Genomic DNA, 9,824 nt, shown 5'->3' on the forward strand with positions numbered 1-9,824 from the left:
TTATACTTTCAGATGAATTTTTCCGCTGAAAAAAGGATAAAACCAACCTATGTTCTAAACATTTCTGAGGGTTTCCAAGTCACATCAATCAGGAATGAGCCGGTGCCATGCACCTAAAAGTCCCTGCCATGGAGCTGTGGCAGAACAAGACATGTGCATGGGAACATGTCCGTGTGACAGTGCCCAGCTCTCCTGGCTGTGTTTGGGAGAGCCAGCAGGATGTCTCTGAGTTGCTTTAATTCAAAGCAAATAATTTCACTCCCAGCATGGGAATGTGTTTGAAACAGTACTGTGTCTGTGCCTTAATCCATCCCTCTCCATTCCTGGGAGGGACATGGAAATGTGGAATGATTCCCTGGTTTAGGCAGCAGCAAGTAAATGGTGCTTAAGCTGCTCAGTCCTGCCAGGAACCTGCATTAGCCACTGGCTCTGGCAAATGCTGTAGTTCATCTCGTGGGAGGAGAACTCTGCCAGGGTTTTTTGGAAGTATTTGTGGTTTCTACAGTTATTGGATCATGTCACGAATAGGCCTGCATTTATTGTCAGCCTTGTGATGCTTTCAGCCCTCTCCTTGAACGCATAGCTTTCTGTTGCCTTTCCAAAAAGTAGAGCTGCTAAGCAGGGAAATCACTGGGAAGGTTTCCATAAGTACATCTAGTCCCCAGCAAATCATAGCAATCAGTCTAACGGAGAAATTTAACAGAATCTTTCTAGTAACTTTAGTGCACTACCTGCACACTACTGAATTACTCACAGTAATTCAACCATGCTGAAAGTCACCTCACAGTAACACCCTGGATTTTCTGCCGCCTGCCTTGCTCCTCAGTAATCAGCTGACACGAGGCTCAACCATTCTACCCTTATTCCACTTGCCATGCTGCTCCAGAGGTGAGGAGCAGGCACAGCAGAGAGGATAATGACATTAACAATGCAAATGTCCTAGAGAAAGCAGATTACAAGTTACATTTATTCATTTCTCTGCTACGCTAAAAGGTAAAAATATAAATCTGACTTACTGTTAGAAGGCAAACACACTAGGCCAGAACATACCAAGCCCCCTAAATAGGACAGACCAGGGAAGAGGTTCTGGAGCCACATGTGGGCAGAATGGACAAGCTGCAAGCTGGCGTTGGCTCTTCAAAGAAGATGCTGCCAGTCCTGCAGCTCAAGATGAGCACAGGGGAAGGTAGGCTGATGAAGCAACACTGTGCCTAGCCCACAGCACACAAGATAATAAGAGGGAATTGAGCAGGATGGAAATACTACATGTAAAATGTTAATGAAACACATTTTGCTTTTTCACAAAAGAGAAAAAAATAAGACCTCGGAGAATTACATTAATTCCCTTAAGACTGACTTAATGTGTGTGTCACAGTTGAGGCACTTACTATTAAGTACAAGCTATTTACTAAGTTTTTCTTACAATACTGTAATTTCCTCTTTTTAATGGCTTTTCTTTATTGGAAAACTTTCCTATTAAAGTTGATTGTTATAAGTTGAACTTATGTAGAAAAAAAGACAAACAAGTATGCAAGGTGCAAGGAATACAATGCCACTGAGTTAAACCCTTGCTTAAAACATTTTTGGGGATGGCTGAAGTGTTAATGAATTTACTGACTTTGAACCTTGAGCACTTCCCATTCATGCTTAGGGGGAGCTCAGCCATGGGTTCCTGTGACAGTGTCTACAGCACAGTTCTGAAGTTCAGAGCTTTTGCCATTCATTGTTCAAGCAGGACAGTACTGCACAGGCTAATGTACTGTACTGCTCTTGTAACAGTGGTTTTTGTTACACTACACTGTTAATGCCGAATTTGTTTCTAAAATCTGGGTTGGTCTCTGGTATATAGTGACTATTTTGCACATACATAAGCTTTACAACTCACTAAAAATAGGTACAGAATTAAGTTAATACTATCACAGTGTAGTCAAAACCATTATTTGGCACCATGTGGCACAGCTTCCCTGCCACACCTTCCTGTGGCAGGGAGGTGAGGTGGATTCCTGACCTCCTCACAAGTCCCCTTCCAACCTGCCTAATGATGAGAACTTAATCTGGAGTACACACAGAAGGAAAAAAACCTAAATGTGATTGTGCCATTTCAATGAGCCTAATTAGCTAATAAAGGTCAGCCTCATTAGAAGCTCTTCAGGGAAGGATCCACTGAAAGAAATTAAACAGCAAAAGAATTTTAACAAGCTGTCCTCCCTCGCCCGCACCAGTCATTTCAAGGAGGACTCGATAAGACACCGGATTTCTCGAACGAGCCATGAAGGAAGGTGTTGATACACAGGCATTCTGTGACAATAAAAATGCATTTCTTAACTGCCAGAAGATCATTCAGCATCATACAGAGAGTCTCTACTTACTCTCTGCACAGAACATAGTGGCTGTCCTGGGTCCATGAAGGAGACTTGCCCCTGAACTACATCTCCTAATTACCTCCCTACTCCCCAGTACCCAGAATCCTATCTCTCTCCCTGTCCTGAGTAGTCAAGCTCCTACACAGCACCCTGATATGCCATTTTGTTTGATTTCTGCATATTCTGCCTCCTTTGGCTATGTGTTAATAGAAGTTGTTGTCTACTCATGGGTCTGCCATCCTACTGCTGGAATAACTCCATTTGTATATTCATTCACTCCTGTAAAGACCATTCATAAGTTATGTCTACCTCCTAGTTCCCACCTCAGGAAAATCTACTTCCAGAAGTCAATGTTTTGCAGTACAAAATCATGTGATTAAATTATACGAAATATTTTCTCAAAACATAGAACAGACTTTTGCTATGGTCTCCATATTGACCACCCCAGCTAAAGAAATGGTTTTAGCTTTTTTCTGTGTTCTGAAAAGACTTACATCAAAGCTGTAGCATAAAAGTGGTAGCAAAGAGATTAGTCCAGTTTCAAAGCTGGAAGTTCAACTGAGAAAAGGACTGACAGCTCTCTGGCTTGCACTGGGTACTGGTAAAAAAAATGCAGTGGTGAAGGAAGAGAAAACGATTCTCTGTTTTTACTATTGCTAGGCCAGAAAAGAATGCAGCAGCAGCATTCCTGATGCTAAAGTATGTTCTAGTTCCATCTATCCTCTCATCTTTTATAGTTGTTCTGCCACAGGAATAATGGGGGCACAGTAGTTGCTTTGGACCCAGAATGTGGACTGGTGTTAATAAAGATTCATAGCACCTCAAAGACTTTGATACCTATAGCTTTTTAGTGAGACACAAAGATATGTTTTAGCTGAGACAAGTTCATAGGCTCCCATAGGAAGAGCCTCACCATATTGTGCTGGTTTTGGCAGGGGTAGAGTTAATTTTCTTCACAGTAGCTAGTATGGGGCCACATTTTGGACCTGTGATGAAAACAGTGTTGAGATGGTTTTGTTATTGCTAAGCAGTGCTCACACAGCACCAAGGCCTTTTCTGCTTCTTGTATCATCCCACCAGCCTGTGAGCTGGGGGTGCACAAGCAGCTGGGAGGAGGCACAGCTGGGACAGCTGACCCCAACTGACCACAGGATATCCCACAGCATATGGTGTCATGCTTGGCATGTAAAGGTGGGAGGAGAAGGAGGAAGGGGGGGACATTCAGAGAGATGGTATTTGTCTTCCCAAGTCATCAGTATCCATGATGGAGCCCTGCTTTCCTGGAGAACACCTGCCTGCCCATGGGACGCAGTGAATGCCTTGCTTTGCTTTGCTTACTCACGCTGATTTTGCTGTACCTGTTAAACTGTCTTTATCTCAACTCATGAGTTCTCTCACTTTCGCACTTCTGATTCTCTCCCCCATCCCATTGCAGAGGGGAGGCTGCATAGGGCTTATTTACCAGTGGTAATTAAACCATGACACATCTTCTTGCCTGAGACTACAGAAATTTGACCTAGTCCTCAAAGCAACAGCCACCTCATTGGGGTTGGACTGATGCAGAGACTAATCTTCCATGTTGACAGGAACGGACAACATATCAGCCTGTCAGTCTCACAGTTACGTACTGCATGTCCCTACAGGAGATACAGGCATCTCTTGGCAAAACAGAATAGTAAAAACATAGGAAGGGCATGGGTTCAGGGTACCCTCACTTCTATGGGGGAACAGAGTAATGTAGGATAGGCTTTCCCCCCACAGGGCTGTGTGCCTCCTGTGGCTAGATCTGCTTGAACAGAAAGGTCTAAAAGAAGACACAACTGGTCCAAGAGATCTATACCTATGAGATGCACAGCTGCTACCCAGACTAAGAAAGGTTAAGGGGACAGTAATTTCTTTACCAATGCTGAAGATGAACTTCCTTACCACTGATCCTGGAGTGCTCAGCAAGCCCTGAAGATCCTGAATTGTGTTTCTCAGGACACCTTCCCCATGGGGTGGAGCTGTTGGTGACTGTAGCATCATTCACTCTTGTTGGGTTTTTCTCTAGATGTTTGGTGCAGCTTCAGGGAAAAAGAAAGAGAAGAGACTGTAAAACCTCCCGAGCATCCTTTAAATGCTGCTGTCTATGACAGGATGTCTTCCTTCCCCTACTGGGGAAAGGAGAACTACGTTTTGAATTTGTTCATTCTTTTGTGGTAATCACAACAAAGATGAAGAAAACTTATTCAAGTTGACATTTTTAGGTAGCCAACATATTAAAAAATTCCCTGCAATCTTTTTTCTGAAGAGGAGAATAAGTGGAGGAATCAGGGCTTTAATAAGCAAATAAATGAACGAACCCCCTTTTATTCAGATTTTAGAAATAATTCCCTGTCAAAATGCTTTGACTTTTTTTGCTTTGTTTACTTGCCAATTTGTTACTAAAATAAAAAGTTAAAACCTCCCTAAACATTCACTTTAAAATAGAAATTTTACAGAAAATTATTTTTATTAAACCATCTTGACTAGTTCTTTTCACAGCCATTGAGCCCTTTGTGTGTGATGCTCTGCCTTGGTGCAACAGCACTGAGTTAATGCTGTCTTGGGGCTTACAAGGGTAACGCTTGTGAAAACTTCAGCTTTTATGTTTGCTTGCTTGTTCTTAAAGACAGATTTAAAGGGGTTTTGAGGCCCTGAAGTTGCCCTTTCATTCCTGATCTAGCAATAGCTATGGAGACTGGTTTTCCCCACCTTGTTTTTATACAGAGACATTTGCTAGCTTTTTTTTGCTGTTAAAATTCAGCTTTGTCCCTAGCTGGCCAGAAGCAGTTCTTCATTCAGTGTCATCTTGCCCCTTTCCTGTCTTTGTGTTCTGTGATTTTTTGGAACCCAACCTTTCTAGGGAGGATGTGCAGGCAGCAGGCAATAAGCAGGGAGCTGCTCCACCCAGTGGGTGCAAGCAGCAGGCACCACACATGCTTTCTTAGCAGAAAAGTGTAGGAAACCTGGAATGGAGATGTTTGAGCAAAGGATGCATACTCTGGCCTCTCAGGGGAGATCATATCCCATCATACCCCATCTTCAGCTGCTCAGACTCCAGGTGACAAAATGCAGCTGGGAAATTAGGTCTGAACCCACAGAACAGCTGCATCCAGTACAGTGTTACGCATGATGCTGAAGCTGGACACTGGCTTGTTGCTTTGAGCCTGTCTACAAAGGCTGGACAGCTGCATGGTCCCTGTCCTGGACATCCAAGGAAAGCCAGGGGCCCTGGGCTAGTACTAGTAGGTCTGGAGCCCCGGTAGCTGGTCCAGCTGAGAGCACATGGTGCATATAGCCCTGGCAAGGGAATGATGGAGCTGCCATAGCTGAGGGGAGGCAGGGCTCATTATACCAAATACTTGCACATTGCAAGTATATTTGTGCTAGTCTGACCCCACAAAACCTGGCTGTGAATAAAAGTAGTCCTTACTTTTAGAAGTACAGTATATCAAAGCTTGTGTGTTGAACACACATTCCCACAAAGCATATATGATATACTGATAGGTGGGGGCCACAAGGAAAATCTGCTTCTGCCTATGCACTGGCCCTTCCTTCTCATGAGCTTGGCACTGGGCACAGTCAGGCAGGCTTTTGTATCAGTCACTGCCAGGGGCTCTGCGTAGGAATGATGTAAAGCCCAGACAAAAGCACTCCTGCTCTGCTGACTCACACAGGCGGGCAGCCCAGACCAGTCTCATCATCATCAGCTCTGAAATATTAGCAGCCAAGTCCCTTGAGGGGAGGATAATAAGTCAAAGGAGGGACAAGGTCAGAGGATATGCAGTTTATAGAAATACTTTAAGGTTGAAACTAAGTACAGCAGTATTTTGGGAGGAGGTAAGCTTGGACAATAAACCACTGAATAGCAGGAGCTACTGAAAATGAGTTGCAGAGCTGGATTTCTGCCTATCCCTTTCTGCAAAGGGATAAATCTGAGGGAGATCTTTAAAAGTATGTTGTGACACAAGCAGCCCTAGATGTAAAGAGAAGACTCTTCTGTTCCTCATGTACAACAGCCAGTTAAGGCTTGACCCTCAAGTATACATGGCAGGTGACTAGAATGACTCCAGGCCACCCCATGCCAAAACAGCTACTATTTCATGATCTAATCCTTGCAATTTTTAGGCAAGAGTTTGCAACATTACTCTGTTTCCTGTGTTAAAGCAGAGTGCTGTTAGTATTATTATTTGATAGCTTTATACTGCAATGGCTGTGAGAGGATCAGGAAAGTTCATTGAATTGTATACGGTGCTACAGATCTATAATTGATGGTGCCTCCTTGAAGTATCCCTGGTGCCTTACAGCAGACAGGTGGAACAAGCCCTGGCAGCAGGTGGTTTAGTTTGGTTTGTAACAAAGCATGGCAGGCATTATTCTCTGCTGACCAGAAACTGAGATTAGAGCCCTTTGATGCCTTCCTCCCTCAGGTTTGGTTGCATGGAGGGCCTGGCAACATCAGGCAACTTCTCTGCTCCCCCAGGCTGCCGAGGAGGTGCTGAACACAGACCTGCAGAGGTCTGTGTGAGCGCTGGAGCCTGGGATCCCTTCAGGGTTAGGCTTTCACAAAGAACAGGCTTCTTACTCCTGAGAGGACTTGAGCTAGAGGAGAAGGGTAAGAAGTCAGGAGAACCCATCCCAAGCATTAAAACAGCTTTTAAGCAGGGGCGGCCTCTGTCCATGTCTCTTCTCCAAATTCACATCAGGCTTTAACAATGCCTTTGACTAGGGCTAGCTGGCCTGGTGTGGACCACACACTCAACTCATTATGGTTTTGCATAATTAATAATCTATTCACTTGGCAATGTGGATGCAAGAAAACCACATTTATTTCAGACCTGTGGTGTTAAGTTTTATGAAACTGCTCCACGGCTGCTGCCCAAATGAATGAATTGTTGTAAGGAGATGTAAAGATTCCCAGTTGCAACTACACACATATTTGTTCTCTGCTCTGTAACACTGCTATGCACTGAATGCCAGGTACCTGTGGGACAGATGAGCCTTTTCAACCTGGCTTCAAACACTGAGAGCTCTGGAGGACAAAGAAACATGACCTGTCAGAGGTGGCCAAAGAGGCCATTTTGATCTGAAGGATGAGGCCAGAGGAAAATGAGATGTACGTCAAGCTGTCCTCCTGAGTGTCAATGTGATCTCTGGACCAGCCTTGCTGACTACATCACCTTTGGCCTCCTGACAGGTCCTTTGTTTCCTCATGGTGCAGCTGATGGTCTCCCTAAGAAGAACAGCTGGGGAACCTGAAATAACTTGCATTTGCTGAGCAGAAAGACCTCTGTGTTTAATTATCCCATATCCTCCTTGCTGGGCTGCAGCATTTGCAAAGGTTATGTATGATAAAGACCATCCCCATGTCATCGTGGCTGTAGTGATGATGCAAAGCACTGCAGATGCCAGGAGGACAGGCAGGTCTCTGCACAAAGTTGCTACTGGTATTATATGGTCTCTTTCCCAGAACAGCATTAGCAGAACTTCAGGGAATTGCATTTGCCCGCATAGAGTCCAAGAGTTTCAAAATGTTTCTTACAAGCAGAAGGATACGAAGGATGAAAGAAGCAGGTTCATCAGAGAAAGATACTTGCTTGGCAGGTTACCTGTTGGCATTCTCTCGCCTTCTTTTTGTGGGTAGGAGTGGAGTCAGTTTTTCATGGTACTTACAGTTTTGCTGATCCATATTTCCTTCTAGCAAAAATGAGACAGTTGTGGAAGGATGAATTTCTAGCAGTAGGTAAATGCAGTTTTGTCTCCAATTCTTGCTGCTTGTTGCCAGGAAGACTAGAGGGTACTACATACCACTTCAGTACCAAATCCTGTCTTGTGCCCTGCGGGAACTGTAGAGATAGAATGCTCTTCAGCCAAATCTGTAAGGACAAATTTTTCACAAAACTGTTTGTTCTTTTTCAGCTTGCTTAACTGAATACAGCTGAGTGCTTCAGCTCTGAGCCTACAGTAGAAAAAGGGATGAAAGATTTTGATAGTAATGACAACAGACATACACAGAGGGGGAAGAATGGGCTGGCCTTCAGGACATTGCTGGGGCACAGGCCTCCAGAGCATACACCTCCTCCCACTACCCTGTCTTTTTAATCAATGTGCTCAGTGTGGCTGCAAATCTGTGGTCCCAAGCAGCAGTAGCAGCCCTACACTGCATCCAGCTGCTCCTTGGTTCCAGTGAGCTGCCAGCTGCCCCTAAGAAAGAACCTCCTAATGTGGCAAAAACTCTGTCTCATAAGCCCTGTGAGCAAACCAGTATTCATATATGGATGATGTGTTCCAGCACTGTTTTCATACTTACCTAACTTACATAAATGGAAGTATCAAAAAACAGTCAGTCATTTTCTTTTAGCTAAAGAACACTTCTAGCAGCAATTTTACAGATGATGCTTATAGGTTAAACTGACCCCACCTCCACCTTATGCCCAGCTGAACAACTGAAAACTTCATCCCAAGAAACACTAAGGCACAACTGGGGTGTATTCTGCTTCTGCTGCTGTTTTAAGATTAGCAACCACATCCATTTGTCTACAACAGTGGATGTAAAAAGCAGGAACTGTACATTTCTTATCACTTGACAGCTGATTCTACCCGCTGAGGAGAAGCTCTGCTGTCTACAGAGTTGATTGAGCTCAGCAGGAGGAAAATGGCCTATGACAATCACACTACACATCTAAAACACCTTACATCCATAAAAAGGTAGGAGGAGAAGCAGCGATTGTGCAGGGCTGCCTCTTGTAGAAAGTTAAAGGAGCATTCTTGAGAAAAGTGAGTTTTGCTAGAAAACCAGGATGTGCAATTCTTTTAATCTCTAGCCTGCATCTGTAGAAAATGTGAGAGGAGAATAGGAAAATCATGCAATAAGAGCATTACATGCTTGCTTTTACCAGGGAATTGCTGCCAAAATACCAGCATGCTTTCTTCTTGATCATGACAGCTCTGTAATATCAATAGCATTTACTTGCTGAGAAACACACAGTTGCCCCTCAGAAACACAGCTGAAAACCAAAGATAAATCAGCCCTGATTTCTTAAAGGAACAGAATGCAACATTTATGCGGCAAATAACATGTGGATTACAGATTAAAACCAACAATCATAAGCTTCGGGATCTTCTTCCCAGCAGACAGCACTCAGGCCTGCAAAGGTGAGCAATTTATTACAGTAAACTGGGCTTCAGCACAGTCCCCAAGTGTGTGGCTGCACCATCTCTTCACCATTCCAGCGCTAACATGCTCCTGCACAGTGGTTTTTTATTAGCAGAGAGCACTGTTCCTACGTAACATTTTTTATAAGCAGATTTCAAAACACTTCGCAAAAGAAAGTGAAGCTCCCGTGCCCCCTGTTGTCACTGGCATCTGAGACAGAGACATGAAATGACTCGCACAAGGTTATTCCCCCCGAAATGCCCTCACAGGCCGAGGCCGGGGGC

The sequence above is a fragment of the Manacus vitellinus genome, unplaced genomic scaffold, assembly GCF_001715985.3.
Source record: "Manacus vitellinus isolate BGI_N305 unplaced genomic scaffold, ASM171598v3 scaffold_6_pilon, whole genome shotgun sequence".
NCBI lineage: Eukaryota > Metazoa > Chordata > Aves > Passeriformes > Pipridae > Manacus > Manacus vitellinus.